This window comes from Notechis scutatus, chromosome 3 (assembly GCF_049901735.1).
Source record: "Notechis scutatus isolate UNSWTSFEM ecotype Mainland chromosome 3, rNotScu1.2, whole genome shotgun sequence".
Lineage (NCBI taxonomy): Eukaryota > Metazoa > Chordata > Lepidosauria > Squamata > Elapidae > Notechis > Notechis scutatus.
The window spans coordinates 44098941-44119454 of record NC_142011.1 but is presented as its reverse complement, the minus strand read 5'-3'; the positions used below and the strand labels follow the sequence as shown (position 1 = coordinate 44119454).

The following is a 20514-nucleotide window of genomic DNA, read 5'->3' as shown; positions in this document are numbered from 1 at the left end:
TATGTTTTTTCTTGGCTATCCATGGTATTCTTCAAACTTTTAAAAGAGAAAGAGGTTAAAATGTATTATGTTCTTTTTCTTTTCTTGAGGTACCAATTAATTGGATCACCTACAAGCCAGTGCTTATCACGTTCATTTTCTAATAATACAGTTGTATGGAAACCAAAGCCTCCAATATGTTTCAGTAAGATTCTTTTAATTCTTTCAAACAGCCTGAGTCCAGGATTTGCCTGTGGATTGCAGCGGGGGGACTGAAGGGTATGAAATGCTTAGAACAGTCTGGAATTCCAATGGAGCATCTCTAAGTTTAGCTCCTCATGCTAGTTTCAGACGCTGAGAAATTGGATTAAAGCTAATACAGGGACTTAGCTGTCATGTGGGCATTCATGGATTTTTTTCTCTTTTGTGTTTGTTCTATTTTAATCTCTCTTCTGAATTGAATTCATCCATCCATCCATCCATTCATTTTCCATCTTTAGAATTCTGAGTGCCTTCCAGGAACCAGGATAGGATTCCATGGCATTGCTTGTCTGGCCAGGAACTAAGATAAAAGAATTGGGTATCATGTGCTATATTCCCATGCTGACAAGTGAACTCATTCATTTATGTAGATGTTGAACAGAAATGGGAAGAAAGGTGAGCCTTGCACAACAGGGCCCTTGGACTGGATTTTTCCTACATACTAATGGTATTAACTGGATCAAATTCCAAAGGAAGAACAATTGCAGTAGTGTTCCCCTCTCAACATTTTAAGTTAGTCCACAAGTATGCCATAGTTAATGGTAGCAAATGCCATGGAAAGATCAAGCAAGATCAGGAAAGTTGTATTATCCTTAATCCTGATCCTGTGAAGGATCATTTTCAAGTGCAATCAATATCATTTTAGGGTTAGGTCCAGTGATACATTTTTTTGAAGAAGCAGGCACAATTCTTCACTCAATAATAAATTAACCATCATTTGATATTGAATACCTCCTTGAAGGCTTAACCAAGAGGGGCATAAATCTAATTCAGAGATGGTAAAAATAACATCCCCAAGGACAGCAAGGTTGGAGTTAACCTAATCATAGGTGGAATCAGTGGTGGGATTCAAATTATTTTACTACCGGTTCTGTGGGCATGGCTTGGTGGGCGTGGCAGGGGAAGGATACTGTAAAATCTCCAGTCAGAGGTGGTATTTGCCAGTTCTCCAAACTACTCAAAATTGCCGCTACCGGTTCTCCAGAACTGGTCAGAACCTGCTGAATAGCACCTTTGGGTGGAATGATGTTCCATAGGGCAGGTGCCACAGCAGAAAATGCCATCTTCCCATCAGCCAACACTCCTTAGCCAATGCCAGATCTGGAACAGGTGGAAATAATTGGGAAAACCCTAATCCCAAGATATGAAGGCTTGAATTGTCCCCGAAAGCATGCTGGAAGTCAGTGCAGCATGTGGAACAGTGGCATCCTATGTGCCTTAAAACCAATGATATTAACTTGACACTCCCCTGCATTCTCCAGCATCTGAAGCCTCCATATGTTATTCAAAAGCATTGCAGCAGTCTAATGTGGAGGTCACAAGGACATGAGTGATTGTGAGCAGGGTTCCCTGGTTCAGGTAGGGTCACAACTGATGCACAGCCCAAAGCTGTGCAAAGACTTGAGCAAAAGAAGCAAGTACAGGAGGACCTCCAGATTGCATACAAGGTGTGTCTAGGGAGGTGCCACCCATCTACAAACAAAGTTGGAAGTCCCTTGAACAAAGAAACCCCCAAACCCAGAACCATTTCTTTTTGCTCGGGCTGAGAAGCCTGTTGTGCCCCATTCAGGCCCCCATAGCCTCTACTCATTGAGAGAACCTCCACAGTAACACTAAGGTAGCTAGGGTGGAGATACTTAGATAGCCCATCCCAAACTCTTGGATGACAAAAGAGGGGCCGCAGGCTAGACTCTCATATTACAACCCCCCCATATCAACACCAACTGTAACTATCCCTATAGGAAGGAGAATCAACATAACACTATGCCACCCACACCTAAGTCCTACAGACACCCCAGAAGGAAACCGTGATTGATGGTATTAAAGCTGCTGAGAGATGAAGAACAAGGATGCATGCATCACCCCCATCTTGCTCCCACCAGACTTCATCCAAGAGTGTAATCAATGCTGTCTCATCCCAAATCAGGTCTGAATCCTCATTGGAAAGGCTTCAGACAATTTGCTTTTTCTGGGCCTCTAAATATTTAGCACAGCTGCCCTCTCTACAATCCTTCCTAAAAATGGAAGGTTGGAAACTGGATGGAAATTTTTAAGGACAGTGAAATCTACTAATGGCTCTCTGTAAGGGGTGAACCAAGAGATGGCAGGAACACCCCCCTTTCTCAAAGAGGAATTCACCATTATCAGAACCCATTCAAAGGTCCTTTGGCCAGCCAGGAGAGGCATTGATCTAATACAGAGATGGCCAAGCTAACAGCTTAAAGGATCCTATCTAATTCCTCAGATCTGACAAGACCAATTTTTCCCCTCCTCATAATCAAGCCAGACCTGACCCTCAGTAGCTTTTGAAAGACCCATATCCAACTGACTTGGTGCTAGCATATTCTTCGTAGTGACTGTTTAGGTGAAGATATTGATGACAGATGGATGGATGGGGGATGGATGAATGGATGGATGGATAGATAGATAGATGACACAGACAATCTAGTTTCCTCTTCTAGAAAAAATAATTACCCATTTGTGTTTTGGCAGATTTTTTTACCAATCACAAACTTTTGTCTGGGTTTCAGGGCCCACTTGTCCTCCTCCTCCAGAAATAAAGAATGGAACTTATACTGGAGGAAAGAATGGAACTTTTCCCCTTAACTCAAATGTGACCTATATCTGTGATCCTGGGTTTTCACTTTCTGGAGGTGATCTTCTGCATTGTATAACTGAAGATAATAAAACTGGGATCTGGAGAGGGTCTGTTCCTGAATGCAAAGGTAAAATATAACCTCAATTTTTTTTACTAAGTTGAATGATGTTTTACTTTTTAATTCAGTGATTTTTATTATTTTTAGAAAAAGATGTAAAATATGAATTATTAAATTTGATGTTTTCTATAATATTTAATATTTTATGCTGAGATACTTTCCCAAGTTTAAAAAGAAAGAAAGAAAGGAGAGAAGGAAGGGAGGAAGGAAAGGAAGGAAGGAAGGAAGGAAGGAAGGAAGGAAGGAAGGAAGGAAGGAAGGAAGGAAGGAAGGAAGGAAGGAAGGAAGGAAGGAATAGATTGAGTATGGCAGTAATGCTGTTTCACAGATAACATGGGCAGCTTCTGCAAAGAAACATACTTTGGAATTTTGTTCTTTTTTCTCCATTAAGCATTTTATACCAAGTAAGAAAAATTCTTCCTTCCTTCCAAATATTCTCATATTCCAAATGACACTTCTGTATTTAACAATAAACATTATATATTTTGTTTAATACAACTATATGTAACAAACATATGTATTTAACTTTAAGTGTAAGTAGAAAATTAAAATATTTTAAATACTTTTATAAAAATATTATGCTATTCTAGACACTGGATAATTTTTAAAACTTGACTTGCCATACGTAATAACATAAGAAATATTTTTTCATCAGCCTACCGGTAGTATTAACTCTACCTTTATTGAATACTATCTGGCACTAAAAGCTTCTGTTGTAAGGAAATGTTTTCAAAGGATATGAGGTCATCAACTGGGAAAATAAATCCAAATCCAAATTTTAAATCTTTGAGTGTCCATGGAGAGTTGCATGTCTCTTTTAGGAGTCTCCAAAGTTATGTATGGGGAATCAGAGGCATAGCTTTAGATCCTGCTGTGTTTCTTATATACCTCCCACCTGTTTCAGAAGTGGTAGATTTCTAACAATAACATTGGGTCTTTGACAATTCGCCACAGCCAACTCGCCATGGCCAACTCACTGAGGGACAACTCACCACGGCCATCTTGCCACTGGAGAATTCATTGTGGGACAAGAGTTACACTAATATCAAAGATATGTGGAATAGAATAATTAAAGGATGCAAAAGAAGGGACAGAATGAAATGTGAATGGCAAAAATTAAAATAATTTTTTATTTACTTTAAATAATTCAATAGAATTGTTAAATTGTCCTGTAGTGAGTTGACCGTAGCGAGTTGTCCAGCAGCGATTTGGCTCTGGCAAATTGCCCCATTCCAATAATATTTGCTAAGCTGTGATGAAAAACATTGCCATCTGTGGGGTGGTGGAGCAATCTGGTATGGAAGTTTCTGGGTAGACTTCAGAATAGAGGTTAATATTTTACCTGCTCCTCCTTTTATACAGTTGCTTATGCCCAACGTGCAGGAAAGACTTACAATCATCCTTTAATGACTGAAGTTACCATAACACTGAAAATAGTGACTTATTTTTCACACTTATGACTGTTGCAGAATCCCTATGGTCATGTGATCAAAATCTGGATGCTTTACTTGTAAACTTCTTTGTTGCTCACTTTTCAGAACCTCTAGAACACTAGTTAAAACTTTTGGAAACATTTAATATAAAATCAATTAATAAACATAATGTGAACATTATATATGAGCAAAGCAAATTATACTAGTCCATTGTATGTTCTTAAAACAGCAGTGTCAATTTAGATCAATAAAGGACAGTATAGAAATGGATACTGCATATAATTCTATTTTTCCCAACATTTCATTTTTTTCCGAAGGCTTGTTTGTTTGGTGGGTTCAACATTTTGAGAAATGTTACGGGGATGAACGAGCCTATTAGGGGCGACTTATGTGACCTAATTGTAGAGTTAGGACTCAAGCTTGGCATCCCTGCTATATACTAAGGTATGTGTCCATTAACCTGTGTCACAATTTTTTATTTTATATGCTGGAAGCATATATGAAATGATACTGGGATAGTGTATTAGTCTAATGCTATCCAGTGGGGACTGCATTTATCATTCTTGAAATTGTTTATTTATATCATTATCCTCCACAATTTTTTTGTTTGCCATTCCAATAGAACATTCTGCTTATCTATTGATTTGTCATGACCATCACCTCATTCTAGCAGCAAATGCTTGTTGCATTCTCAAATAATCTTACAAAGCTAAGGATACAGCAGGGTGTGGAAGTAAGCTTTTTTTGTTTTAAATTCAGAAAGAACAAAATGTTTTTTTAAAAAATATGTGACCTATTGAACATAATTAGTGCTTGTTTTATACAACACTAGAGGAAATGGGCGTTGGTCCTTACCTGACACGCCATTTCTCTTCGAGCTGTGAGGAGCATCCAGAGAGTGGGTGGTGCTCAGTCTCTGCAGTTGTAGGCTGAGCTTAATTTTGAGGAACGCTCCTCCCTCCATCACGTGGCTCCAGCGTAACGTTCCCCAGTTTTGCGTAGACGAGAGGAAACAAAAGCCGTGCTCTCATCCTAACAAGCTAACGGCTCATTGGCCGAAACAAGACCCCACCAGATGGTGAAAGATAAGGGAGGGGCTGGATGCTCCTCACAGCTTGAAGAGAAATGGCGTGTCAGGTAAGGACCAACGCCCATTCTCCTTAGAGCTGTTCGGAGCATCCAGAGAGTGGGACATACCAAAGCTGGGCCTGTCCTACGGGAGGGGCGCCGTCTGGTCTGTAGTCCCTTCGGGTTCTCTAAGAACCTTCTGTAGAACCCGTCTACCAAATGAAGCCTCGGCTGAGGCGTACCTGTCAATCTTGTAATGCCTAATGAAGGGAGACGGGGAGGCCCACGTTGCTGCTCGGCAGATGTCGATTATTGGGGCCTGGGTAGACCAGGCAGCCGAGGTAGCAGCACTCCTAGTGGAGTGGGCCGTGATACCCCTGGGCACCTGAAGGGCCTGGCCCTTATTCAACGGCCTATGGTTGTTGGTGGAACCTTGAGCCCCTGTGATTTAGGTTGAAAGGATATGAACAAGGCCTCAGACTTACGAAAGGCCTCAGTGCATTTAATGTAAACTCGCAAGGCACGTCTGACATCCAGAGTGTGCCATTGCCTCTCCCTTTCCTGAGTTGGCCTGGGGCAAAAATTAGGTAGGATAAGTTCTTGCGCCCTGTGGAAAACCGAATTGATTTGGGGTAAGAAGGAAGGGTCAAGCCGGAGGACCACTCGATCAGGATGGAATACACAAAGGTCTTTCCTAGTGGACAGTGCCGCGATCTCTGATATCCTACGGGCTGATGTGATCGCCACGAGGAAGACTACCTTGTAAGATAGGTACTGAAGGGAAACCTCCCTTAAGGGTTCAAAGGGTGGTTTTGTGAGTGAGGTAAGGACCTTGTTGAGGTCCCAGGTTGGGTACCGGTGGAGGGTCGGAGGGTGTAAGTTGGTGGCCCCCTTCAGAAAGGCCCGAATACGGGGATGTTGAGAGAGAGATCCGGCTTCTTTACAGGAGATAACTGTAGACAAGGCTGCCACCTGTCGTCTTAATGTATTGGGTGACAGTCCCTTGCTGAGGCCCTCCTGCAGAAAGTCAAGGACTTGGGCAATAGAAGGGGCAGCTGGGTCGATATGAAGCCTGACACACCATCTACGGAAATTGGACCAGGTGGCATCGTAGATTCTTATGGTTGAGGGCCGCCTGGCTGCAAGGATGGTGTCAATCACCTTGTGGGAGAGGTTCTCCCTCTTCAAACGTTCCCGCTCAACCTCCAGACGGCTAGTTGGAGCCATTGGGGGTCTGGGTGGAGAAGAGGGCCCTGAGAGAGGGAGATTCTGTCTGCTGGGATCCTCCAGGGAGGGGCCACTGATAGGCTGCGTAGGTCCGCAAACCAAGGGCATCGGGGCCAATAAGGTGCTACCAGAAGCAGTTCCGCCTTCTCGTGAAGTACCTTTTGAAGGACTATGGGCACCAGTGGCGGGGGAAGGCGTAAAGAAGTCCCATGGGCCACGGGCACCGTAGGGCGTTGTGGTTCTCCGCCCTGGGGATGGGAATCTTGAGAAAACCTTGGAAGTTGGGTATTGAGGGGGAGGCAAATAGGTCCACTACTGGCAGGCTGAAGATGGATGCCGCCTCCCTGAACAGTGATGGGTGGAGGTGCCACTCCGACTGGTCTATGGTGGCCCTGCTCAACCAGTCTGCTTGGGTGTTTGATACACCCGAAATGTGATCCGCCCTGAGGGACCTGAGGTGGACTCCGCCCACCGACAGAGACGCTCAGCCTCCCTCATTAAACGTAATGACTGAGTGCCCCCGTTTGTTGATGTGTGCTTTGGGCGTGATGTTGTCTGTGAGGATGAGGATGTGGTGGCCTCGTACCTGGGGAAGGAAGCTGCGGAGGGCCAGGTGGACGGCGTGAAGCTCCAGCCAGTTTATGTTGCACAGTCTTTCTGTCGCTGACCATCTGCCCTGTGCTGTAAGGGACTGAAGGTGGGCGCCCATCTGGACAGACTGGCGTCTGTGGCGACGGTGAGTCTTGGGGGCTCCTTGAGGAGGAAGCCCTTGTTGATGGATGATTTGCTCCACCAAAGAAGGGACGTGAGCACCCTTGGTGGGACCCTGACCTTGAGTCTTGAGTTGCTTGCTCCGGTCCTTTGGTACGGAAGCAGGAACCACTGGAGGGATCTGGAGTGTAGACAGGCCCAGGGGATAATAGAAAGACATGATATCATTTTACCCAGTAATTGGGATAGTTCTAGAAGGAAACCCTCTTGAGGCGCCTGATGATTTTAACAGATTTCTGGATGCTGAGGATTCTCTCCAAAGATAGGAATACCTTCCCTTTCAGAGTGTCGATTACCGTCCCCAGGTGGTTTATCCTGGTGGAAGGGGATAATTGGCTTTTCTTCCAATTGATAAGGAACCCATGTTCCTGTAGAGTGGCTAGGGTAATATGAGTATCTCTCATTGCTTGATCCTGGGAAGGGGATAGGATGAGGATGTCGTCCAGGTAACAGTGGAGACGCACAGGGAGGATTCTGAGGTGGGCAGCTAGTGCGGCCAGGACCTTGGTAAAGGTTCTGGGAGCAGAGGCTAACCCAAATGGGAGGGCCACGTATTGGAAGTGGAGGTTATTATAACAAAAACGCAAAAACCTGTAATGGGAAGGTCGGATTGGTATGTGGAGGTATGCCTCTGAGAGGTCAATAGAAGACAACCAGTCCCCTTGTCTAACACCCAGCAAGATGGATTGCAGAGAGTGCATCTTGAACTTGCGATACACCAGGTAGCGGTTAAACCGCTTTAAGTCCAAAATCGCTCTCCATCTCCCCGAGTGTTTAGGGACCACGAATAAGTGGGAATAGAATCCCTGCCCACGTTGAGACTGAGGGACAGGCTGCATGGCTCTTATGTCAAGGAGGTGTTGAATGGCTGAGTCCATGAGGCTGCGCCTAGTGCGGTTCTTAGAGAGGGGGCAAGGCATGAAAAAGTTGGGGGGGGGGGAGATTGAAATTCGAGAGCAAGGCCAAATCTGATGGTGTCCCTAACCCAGGCGTCAGAAGTGGAGGCGTCCCATTGGTTGGCGAACACCTGAAGGCGTCCGCCAATGGGGATTAAATCTTGTGGTCTATCTGGAACGCCTGAAGGGCCGGCTACCGGAGCCTCGAAAGGGCCTTTTGAAGCTACCGCCCCTTCTGCTTCTGTCAGAGGGGTCGGTCCTGTCTTGAGGCTGGCCCGACCCAAAGTGGGGGGGCTTTGGTGCCTTGGTGAGAAAGAGGCCTAGAAATAGCGACAAAAGGGAGCTCTCCGAAAGGGCTGGAGGGACCTGGGCTCTGACTGCCGGGTGAGCGAAGGAAGAAATTTTTTCTTGTTCCGCCCTTTCACTAACAGGGGATCCAAGGAGGGTCCAAACAGTTTATTTCCCACGAGAGGAGCGGAAGCCAATTTTACTTTATTTTTAAGGTCTGCCTGCCAATGCTTTAACCAAAGCAGACGGTGGGCAGAGACATGGGAGGAGATAGCTCTGGTTGAAAATTTAACAGAGTGGAAAATAGCGTTGGCCGAGAACTCAGCTGCGGCCGTAATCTTGGCTATGTCCTGATGAGCTCGGACATTGGAGATTGGGACATGCTGCTTGAGCTGGCGGAGCCAGCGAATGGAGGATCTGGTAAAGAAGGAGGCGGCCGTGGCCGATCTAATTGCCCAGGCATCTGATTGGTGAGCTCGGCGTAATGCCAGTTCGGCCCGCTTCTCATCAGCTTCAAGGCCTCTAAGGGGTCACTGAGGGTTTGAGGAAGAGGCCAGACCCACGATGGGCTCATCAACCTCCGGGGTGCCTAATAAGTTGGAAAGTTCTGGATCCAGATTGAAAAACTTTATCGTAGGCTGATGGGGCCGGGGGGCGCAGACGAAGCCAACTGCTTGGACACCAGGTCAAGGAAGATGGGAGGGGTAGGGATGACCTCGGCTTCCACTACTGGCTGTTTGAAAATGGAGTCCTCTGGGCCTTCCGGGTCAAGGGGAGAGGGATCAGGGGGGGTCTGGGACTTTAGCCCAGAAATATTTCTGGCCTTGTACAGGAGGAATTTGAATAATTGGGGCTTGAATAGCCCTACAAAGGCTGGTTGGTCGGGAGTGAGACCCTCATCCTCGGACATCTCCGCCTCTGATGGATCCACATCGGAGAGGGGCTCGTTATACTGTACAGACCCCAAATCGAACCTCCTCCTCCTCCCTGAATGGATCCAAACCCCCTTCCGCCTCCTTCTCCTCCTCCCTGACTGAAGGGGAAACCTCCCCCTGAGGGGGTACCTGATCCTGGAGCGGTTCCGATCTGAGAGGGAGGGATCTTACGGAGTGAGATTCAGATTCGGGGGCCAGCGGATGGAGGCCTGGCCTAACTATCTGTCGGAGTCCTTCTGCAATGCTCTGGCGGATAGCCAACTCCATCCAGGATCTCAGTTGCTCCGGAACCTCTTGTATGAACGGTTCCTCTTGGCGTAGACTAGTGGCTGTGGGTGTGAAGGTAGCCTCTGGTGTTCGTCCGGCCGGTGTTCCAGGAGCCTGGTGACCTTGAGAGGTTGAGCTGCGCCTGGATAGGGAGGAATAGACTAAAGGAGGCGGGGGTTGAGTGGAGGTAGAGGGAGTGGAAGGTGGCAGTACCGGAGGCACTGAGCCTGCCTGCCTGGTGCGTCTATCAAATTCTTTTTCTAACGCCTTGTGGCATCTTAAGGCAGTGGTCCCCAACCTTTTTTGTGCCAGGGACCGGTTTCACGCAGAAACACTTTTCCAAGGACCGGTTAGGGTTTTTTATTTATTTATTTATTTATTTTTTAATTAATTGATTATTTATTTTTATTTTTTATTTACTATTACACTATAATATCAACTCACCAAAATGTAAAATCAGTGGGAGCTCTGGGCTTGTTTTCCTGCAACTAGACGGTCCCATCTGGGGTGATGGGAGACAGTGACACTCAATTGTACTCCTTATATCCAGTCTACTCCGTAGTCTTGTTTTTGTTGCTGTCAATGCAGAAAACCCCGCCTCACAAAGATAAGAGGTTGAAAATGGAAGCAGGACTTTCAGTGCTTTTGTGGCAATGTCAGGATGTTCTGCTTTGACTTTACTCCAGAATGCAAATAGATTTGAGGTTGTTTGAAACATGGATTTAAGGCCACCATCATTTGCAACTTCAACTAGCTGTTCCTCTTCTTGTAGGGTTAAAGTTGATTCCCCTGGCTTGTTCACAAATGGGTTCCGGATCTATTCCATCCCCAGCCTGGGGTCTTTTGCGATGGGGAAGTAATGCTCAAACTCTTTTGAAAGCTGCAACAGGTGATCATGCACTAACTGGGTGAATGAAGGTCCAAACTCAGTCTCTTCCATAATCCCTACTACTATGTGAAACATGTCAAATACCCCTCGTTCACTCTACGTCTCCATATCTCCAGTTTGCCTTTGAATGCTGCAACCTTATCTGCCAACTTGAAAACGGTTGTCATTTTCCCCTGAAGTGAGAGATTGAGTTCATTGAGCAGGTCAAAAATGTCACACAGGTAAGCAAGTTTCAAGATCCAATCAGAGTCACTGAAGTATGCTGCCAGTGGTGACTGTTTTTCCAAGAAAAATCTCTGCAGTGACTCTCTTAATTCAAAAACTCTTGCCAGCGATTTACCTCTTGAAAGCCATCTCACTTCTTTGTACAAGAGAAGGTGTCTATGTTCTGCATCCATCTCTCCACAGAGCTGTTCGAACAGACGTGAATTCAGGGCATGTACTTTTATGTGGTTAATAATTTTTACCACAGCTTGCAAAACGCTGTTAAGCTCAGGTGGCATTTTTCGGCTTGCCAGCATTTCCCTATGGATGACACAGTGTGTAGACTCACATTCAGAGGCAACCTCCTTGATCCGCGTTGTCAGACCTGAAAGCCGCCCAGTCATCGCAGCCGCTCCGTCCGTGCACACCGACACAGTGCGACAATTAAGTGCGACCAATTAAGCCTCCCAGATATGTACTCGTTCAAGGACATGAATAACTCTGCAGCTGTGGTGTTAGTTGGCAGAAATAGTGCACATAGCAAATCCTCATGTACATCCTCCTGAAAAATGTATCTCACAAAAACGAGCAATACTGCTTTGTTGTCAACATCTGTAGATTCATCCACCTGAATCGCGTACCATGGTGACTCATTAATCCTCTCAAGTAACTGTGCCTTGATGTCCTCTGCTATTTCATTAATTCTTCTTGTTACGGTGCTCGCCAAGGGGGATGCTTTCAACCTTTTTCACTGCAGCCTCTCCGAAAAGTTCACCGCAAATGACCTTTGTAGCAGGCAAAATCAATTCTTCCCCAATAGTAAAGGGCTTCTTAGCTTTAGCAATGCGGTCCGCGACCAGGAATGATGCTTTTAGCGCAGACACATTTGTTGAAGTAGTGGCCTTGAATAATTGTTTCTGTCCTTCATTTTCCTATTTTTTTTCTTTCAAAATATTCTAACGGCTTTTCTTTCAATGCTGGGTACTTTGTCTCCAGGTGGCGGTGCAGTTTTGATGGTTTCATGCCTTCATTAGCAAGTCTTTCACCACATATTACACAGAGTGGGTGGGGGCTTGTGAATCACCTGTTGCGATGAACCCGTAACTCAGGTAGGAATCTTGGTATTTTCTTTTAAATGCCGCTTTCTTTTTGCAGGCAGTCTGTGACCCTTCTGCTGTCTCATCGTTGTCTCGTTTACCCTTTCCAAAAAAACTCTCCAGTGAACTCTGTTTCTGGCTCATTTTGCGAGGGCTAGCTTGCTAGATGAGATTAGCCAGATGAGAGCGAGAGGTGTAGAGTTGTAATTGCAGGAATGTTCTTATCCTATGGCAAACCAATGGGGAAAATGAATCTTCCAGCGGCAATAACATAGACTTAACCCTAACCCTAACCCTAACTAGAGATAATTAATTGTATTAATTACTATGCTAAACAGTAATGAAAGTTAAGCAGAAACCAAAGTTAATCAATGTTGGAGGATTACTAAAAATGTGTATAAATGCAAGACTAGACTCCAATAAAGTCATCATGATTCAGTTGATCATGATCAAACAAAAATATATGTTTGGCAACATATATGTTTTCTCCAAAAGCGTTTTGTAAGGTAGTAATCTGCAATTCAGGTTTTACATTTAGGATGGGTTTGATCTCCCATATGGTCTTCAGCTTTTCACAATCTCAACAATTGTAAGGTGTGTGGGGAATTCAGAGAGTCCAAGTCCACACATTTTAAAGATTTGTCATATATATATAGTAGGGATTGCACTAAACATATGTAAATGCAAAGAAACCCTTTGCCTATCCAGTGTTTTCAACTCCAGCAATTGTAAGATTATGTGGACTTCAACTCCCAAAATTACCCAGACACGGCCTTCTTAAAATTGAGAAACACTGCTCTTCACTTTAAAAATGTTAAACAGATAGCTACACTTTCCCACTCATTCCCACACATTCCCCTTCTTCCAAAATATCTACAGCCCAAATATTTTGTCTTCACCCATTCTAGTGGGATCTGGATGCCACAAAATGGATGCTGATAGACCGCCATTCTTCTTGGTTCATTTGATCATGATATGGAGACAATATTCCACTCATTGAAAAGCTAGTTATGACTTAATGTAATTATAATCAAAGTTGGATTGGATTTAATAATCATGGTTAATGCAGGCATGATATTCCCCTCTGAAAAAAAAATTGGGACCCGCCAAAAGAGACCCCGCGCTGCGCGCCAAGAAATTGCGCACACAAAACCAACGCTACACACCCTTCCTTTCCTGCTGGTCAGGTGTGGATCAGCTCCGGAGCTGGGCAGCCGCTTCCCTGGTGGCGGGGCCGAGGCCGAGGCCGCCGTCCGGGGAGCGCCCGCTGCTTTCCCTCACCAGGGCCGGGCGGTGGCGTGTTGCCCTGTGCCACGTGGCCCTGCCTGGCAGCGCGCTTCTCGGCACGAGGCAGCCGGGTTTGCCCAAGGAGCCCGGCCAGCCAGGCGAGGGGAAGGCAGCGAGGGCCCTGCTGGGCTAGGGTGGAAAACGTGCTTGGCAAGGGGCCGGGGAAGCCTGCGGGCGGAGGACTAAGCGCGCTGGGAGATTCTGCCGAGACGAGGCCGTCAGACGGAGAGACAGCTGGTCTGTGGCTGCCCAGCTCCCATTTCCTGCTGCTCACCTGAGTAGCCTGTAGCCACGTGTCAGTGCAGTGAGGCGATTGAAAAGCTTCTCGTGAGCCTTGACCAGGTTGCTGGCCGCTTCCAAAGAGGGCGAGGGAGTTCGTGCAGGCTGGGATCGAGATAGCAGCATAGCCTCCCTTTACCAGAGCCTCGCAAAACTCCTGGCGTAAGCCTGGCGAATCAGGAGCCTCCTTCTTAGGGAGAGCAGCTTCTCCATGGCTACCACACGTTCCTTTTCTCTAGCCACGCACGGCGTGGAGCTGACATTTTTGGTCGAGCGAGGCTGAGGGACGGCGTCAAAACCAGCACTCGATTGAGATTCCAGCACGCCGGAACAAGATGGCGCCGGGCAAAGTAGGCGGCCCGGTCCCAAATGACCCGCGGACCGGTACCGGTCCACGGACCGGTGGTTGAGGACCCCTGTCTTAAGGCGTCCCTCTGGGAGGCTTTGGAGGTATCCTTAGCCTGCCTGCGCAGATGGTGGGTTTTGGACTTGGCCTTCAAGGAAGGACCCTTAGAAGGATTGCCCTCTGCCATTTCAAGGATAATTGAAAAAGATAGGAATCGATAAGAGGCGGTAGGCACGCCTAGGGGTCGACCTATGACAAAGGCCGGGAGCCCTAGCAAAATTCTTCCCCCCCCCTTTTACTTCTGTTTTTTTTTAATTATTTCCTCTTTCTCTTTGCTTTTTTTTAAAAATATTTATTTATTTATTTGAAAATAAAAGATATAGGGAAAAAAATTGTCCAATCGCCTAATGAACGCCAGAGGCCTTGGAGAGAGAGCAGGCCTAGACCGACTGCCTTCCCAGGCGAAAACTGGGCGGAAGTGGTGTTGCTTTTTATTGCTACGCTGGCTGAGACAGGCTGTGGGAGATCAACAAATCGAGTAGGGAATTAGCTTCCACTCGAAGAGGCTGGAGGCAGAAGCAAATTTGGGCTCTGAGCAGGCCTACGGGTCCTGCTGCTGGGCTGGAATAACACCGCAGCGTTCGATCGAGGGAAAACTCAAAAACAAAATGGCGCCCGACCACGAGGTGGCGCTTAAAATGGCAGCTGCCTGCAACGAGGACAACGGGGCCTCTCAGCAGCAAAAGAAAAAGACCTCCCCAGGGACAGTACAAGGTCCGCAATAGAAGAGGACAGGAAAGGAGAGGAAAACCACTCCTCTGGTAAGAAAAAAGAAGAAGAAAAATGGCGTTCGGTGGGGGGGGAGAACGGAGCGAAACGAAACGAATTAAAGAAAATCGCAAGGAGAACTCGGAAAGAGGAAGACGGCAGGGCTTAGGCAACTCAAGAGGGAGTGGGGGGTAGCGTGAGGACACTGCTAGCCCTCCCCTTGCCACCCACTGGGGCGAGCAAACCACGCTTCCCAGGGGAATTTAGTAGTCCGGACCACTGCGCAGGGCTAAGGAAATTAAAAGAAAAATTAATACAACCTGAGAACAACTAAGTAAATGGATCAGCAAAGGAATTCTTGGAACGGCCAAGGAGAAACACAAGTCACTGCCAAGTCTCGCACGAGGCTGAGCAAAACTGGGGAACGCTACGCTGGAGCCATGTGATGGAGGGAGGAGCGTTCCTCAAAATTAAGCTCAGCCTACAACTGCAGAGACTGAAACACCACCCACTCTCTGGATGCTCCGAACAGCTCTAAGGAGAATCACGTACTTGCTATCAGGTTTCCTGAAAGTCCAAGTGTCAATGATTGTTCATAAGCTAAATTTATTTGAAACATCATCATGCATTGCTTTAGTCAAACATAGATGACTCAATGGAAAAATTGAGTGCACATGTCCTTCCCTTGGTTAACTAATCTGTCTTCCCATTATGAAATGTTAATGTAGTAGTCTCCAGATTATGCTGGATGCCAGAGGATTTATATATTCATCACCTTTGGTTTTCAAGATATTTACTATGAATAAATTGGAATTCCCAAATTTTAGTCAGCCTTTCTCAGTTTTTGCCCAGCACATAGATATAAAAATTATTAATTGAACTCAATGAAAAACTAATAGATATTTAAGAATTTTTTCATCTTTCTTTCTATTGTAGGAGGGAAGCTTTGAAATTTGTTCAAATCATAGCTGACCTTCATTTAAAATCATTTTACTTTTTAAACATATAAAAAATAGACTAAAGCATTAAATAACAAATACAATAAGTATAAATTAACACTATTAAGACACTGTAGAACAGCTAACAAAAGATAGAGAGAAAACCAAAATGTTTGGGCAACCAGATAAGTTTTTAATATAGTACAAATATTCCACAATTGGGTGGATGGGGGGTCTCTACTGAACGGAGGTGGGTAGTTGATTTTATATGGTTAGTACCATAATTGAGCATCCCCACTTCTGCATTACAATTAATATCAATAGTCTACAGTGCATTTATCAGGATGTAAGGACTCTGTTAAAAGTTATTCAGATCCTAGTTCAAAGTTGTTTAAGACCAGAGAAATCAACAGTGGTTTATTAAAATGACTAAACGGCTAAATAAATTAGCATAGATCCTTCAGAAATGGAGTTATATAGAATTCTGAGCTATTTGTAGCTATTTGCTCAAGGAAAATCCCCTAATTTCAGCTTTAAGGGATTAACCCAAAACTGTTTGCCAGCAAAGGCTGGAGTTATTGTACAAGCCAAAATTGTTAATAGGTTGTTCTACCCAGTGACTTCTGCAGGAATCCAGTAACATGAGTAAATCTACAATAAACTTGACGAAGTTCTATTCTTACTAGGGGAATGCAATCCTCTCCAAAATAAATTATATAACTTCCAAGCCAGGGATCAACTTCTCAGCTGTATTTACCTTGTTTCATAAAGCTTTGAATTTATTCTCAGCCTCAGCCATTCATTTTTGTGAAAAAACAAGATTAACTACCTTGCAACAACTTTTCTAAGTGCCATAGCAGTTCCTAGAAAAATACCGTTTTAACTTTATTTCTCTCAATAAAAAACAGAAACATTTATCAATTTTAAGAGCAAATCTGCTACTTTTTTTTAAAAAAAGTTTATTTCAGTATTTTCCATCTCCCAGAATAAAACTAAAGAATAGCATTTGCTACCACATAAAACATAAGGTAAATAAACAAAGCTGGTTGGTCATTTTGAAAAACAGAATGGACTTTTTAAGTCTGACTCAGCATGGTGCCTCATATGTAATGAGGATCTTAAGAAACTATTTTCTTCAAATATTTCTAATTATCAATGTAAATGTTTGCAGAATCTTTTGTCAACTGACAAAAATAAGATGCATGATAAAAAAGTAAAGGTAAAAAGTTTTGCAGTGCACTTTTATTTTCTACTATGTTTACTTTTTTGCACAATCCTTTAGGTGTTTATTCAAAACTGGTTTCCTTTGTTGAAAAGCTAAGTTGCTTGGAAGCAAATGAAATCATTTAGAAGTAACTTAAATATACAAGATGCAATTGCTTAATCTTTAAGTGCAGAAGTAATTCGTATTTCCACTTCTGTTGATGCTCTAGCATGAATGATTGGCAATGGCAAACCACTTCTGAAATCTTGCCAATATTTGGAGGGTCTTCTCCAGATAGTTGCTAGGAATCAAGAATGCTTGGACTAGTCCCTGCAGTCTTCTTGGCAATATTTCAGAAGTGGTTTGCTGTTTCTCCTTCCTAGGGCAGAGGGAGAGAGAGACAGATATTGGCCCAAGACACTCAGCTGGCTTTGAGTCTAAGGCAGGACTAGAATCCATGTTGTCCTGGTTTCTGACTTGGTATCTTAAACACTACACCAAGCTGGTCAATAACATGGAATTAAGGAGAAATTTCCTAATAGTGAGGACAATCAAGCAGCAGAATAGCTTGCTTTCAGAAACCATGGGCACTGTTACATCCTCAAACCCACACTCCTTTAATCTTAAACTATGTACTATTGACCTCACCCCATTTCTAAGAGATCTGTAAGGGCACAATCGTGCCTCCCGTCTCTGCCCTATTGTCCCCATTTATTCGTACCTATTTCCTGTATTCATACTCATGTTCATTCTTATACCTATTATCTTGTAAGGATTGACAAATCAAATAAACAAAAAAATAAAGGTGCCTTCCAGCTCTATTCCTATTCCATTCTATAAAACGTGACTTAAAAAAACCAGTTTAATCAGAATACAACAACTGCAAGCATACACCACCAACCAATATTTTCCCAGTTGGATACCCTCCAGCATTGTTGGGTCTTCAAGTTGCAAAACCTTTTAGAGCTTTAAGAGGTGGATGGTAGTCATATTATCCCCATTTGAGAGAACTGAAACCTAACACATAGCTACCGGTAAACTGGGGACGATCCAAAATACCAGCTTTGTAACCTGAATTCATCATTTCCAACCGGGGTCCCCAAACTTGACAACTTTAAGACTTGTGGACTTCAATTCCCAGAATTCTTGAAGTCCGCAAGTCTTAAAGCTGCCAAGTTTGGAGACCTCTGATTTACAACCTCCGCGGGGTTTTTTGTTTTGTTTTTCTTTTCCTTTCCGACTTAACCACCGCAACTTTCTTCCAAACTCCTTTTACAGTCAGAGCTCAAACCACCGCCCTTCCTCCTCCCGGGGCGACACACTTCCCGTTCGAAACCACGTGCTCTTGCGCTTTCCTGCAGCGCTACCCTTGATCGGTGGAGCAGGGCGCCGTCGCCTTAGAAACTCCCTTCCTGTTTGTGATGACGTGCTTATAAAAGAGCTAAGCGGCGCACGCCCATTTACCAGAAAAGTGGTAGGGTTGCGGTTTGTCGTCACCCAGTAGCATTTGGCGGCGGCGCTGCTCCCTTTTCTGCCTCTGAAGCTCCTGTTTGCTATTTAACGATGGGTCTTTTCGCTTCTTGTTCCGCCGGGGTTCTTTCGGCGGCCTTGCTCCTGCTGCTCTTCTCGTCCACGGCTTTGTGTGAGTAAGAGGCACCTGCCTCTCCCTCTACGAGCCTGCTAAAGTTCGGGCTCTAAAATGGGCGGGGGTATGTGGGGGAGGGGAGAGGCGCCTTAGTTATTGCTTTAGGGAAGTGGAGGTTCCCTCGACAAGGCGCTGAAGTCGCTTTCTCCCTGCTCGGGAGAGCCGCGGTCTCCGGTGCCTTTGCGAGCAGGCCGCCTCGCCAGGCAGAGCGGCTGCTCCAGTTGCTTCGCCGCAAAGGCAGCTCAGCTCCTTTGAGTCGAGGGAGAAGAAATTATAGGACGCCAGCCCTCTGCGGGCAGGGAGAGGCGGGGGCTGCGAAGGCCACGCCCGTTTTGCCGATGTTTTGCCCCCTGTTGCAGAGGTCTCCAAACTTGGCAACTTGTAAGACTTGTGGACTTGAACTCCCAGAATTCTCCAGTCAGCATACACCTGCACAGCTGGCTGGAGAATTCTGGGAGTTGAAGTCCACAAGTCTTGCAAGTTGCCAAGTTTGGCACCAGCAATAGCACTTAGACTTTACAGCCCTCTCTACAGAGTCAGTATATTGCCTCCAACAATTTTACCCACCTTGGAAGGATGGAAAGCGGAGTCAACCTTAAGCAGTTGAGACTCGAACTGCTTGAAGCTGGCAATCAGCAAAAGTAGCCTGCAGTACTGCATTCTAATCTCTGCGCCACCACGGATCAAACCTAGGGGCTCTTTGGTGGCTGTGGATTCTCCATCCTTCATTTCCCCACCCGGGGACCCTTTGGTTGACTGTGGGATTCAGAAACAGCCCAGTGTTAATGCCAGATCTGTCTTTGGGAAGGCAGAGGTAGTTGAACACCGGAGGCTCTTTAAACACCTCCTACTTACTGCTCCTGATGGGAGCCAAGGCTTTATTCAAGGGCAGGTGTTCCTTTGCATAACATCATCATAGTTGTTTTGTGGGTGATGTTTGTTGTCCTTTCTCAAACAGAAATGTAACTAACTACAAGGGGAAGAAATTGGTTTTTCCAGTCTTGACCTGTTCACTTGACCTTTTCTCTGTGGATTGGTTTCTTGAGTTACAAAAGCCAAACAACAATTGAGACTGGGACTGAAAACCAAGAAGTGCACTTCTGTTTCAGAACATAAAAGCTGGACTCTGAAGCCAAGGTTCAGAAGAATATGTATTTAAGGATTATTTAAGTCACTGGTAGGGCTATGTTTACACAGTCTGTTATAACTGCAGAAGTAAAGCCCAAAGACATAATTATGTTAAAAAACAAATAAAATAATTTTCATGAATGAAGGTAAATATATGTGTCCCTTGAGAATGTTGCAGGATCCAATCTGAATCAGTCGGGGGATCAAAGATTTACTCTTCCAAGATTTTTTTTTTTAGTTTTAGTTTGTCATTGCACCTTGTACAACGAAATTAAATGCCATCTTCAGTGTACATTATAACTATAAAAATAAAACACACACATCCTTTGCATTCTATAAAATTGAATTGAAAAACCCTAATATTGCATTAATATTGCACTATACAGTAGAATTCAATAGAGCTACTGCTCTGGGATAGAAGCTGTTTTTCAGCCGATTTGTCCTTGTTTTTATTATTGCCAGATGGTAATAGTTCAAAAATAGGGTGCCCAGGATGAGATGGATCTTTGAGAATGTTTTGAACTTTCTTAAGGCAGCGGGAGCTATAAAGCTCTTCCAAAGAGGGGAAAGGGAAACCAATGATCTTCTGGGCAATGACGTTAATCCTCTGGAGCACTGTCCTATCTGCCACTGTGCAATTGGCAAACTATACACAGGTGCAGTAAGTTAAAATACTTTCTATGATGCAGGGGTAGAAGGTAACCAGCAGTTTTTCATTCAGTTATTGTTTCCTGAGAAGTCTCAGGTAGTATAATCTCTGCTGGGCCCTTTTGACCAGTGCTGTAATGTGAGGTCAGGTTCTCTTTTATGGTAACACCCAGAAACTTAAAACTGACCACTTACTCCACTCAGTCTCCATTGATAAGGGAAGTATATGTCTGATCTAT

General features: G+C 44.8%; 1 protein-coding gene across 1 annotated transcript in view; it reads left to right on the top strand.

Annotated features, from left to right (window-relative positions):
• The window catches only part of LOC113418086 (complement receptor type 1-like), a 160725-nt gene that overhangs the window by 114383 nt on the left and 25828 nt on the right, over positions 1-20514 (top strand). The gene's annotated exons all lie outside the window — the stretch shown is intronic.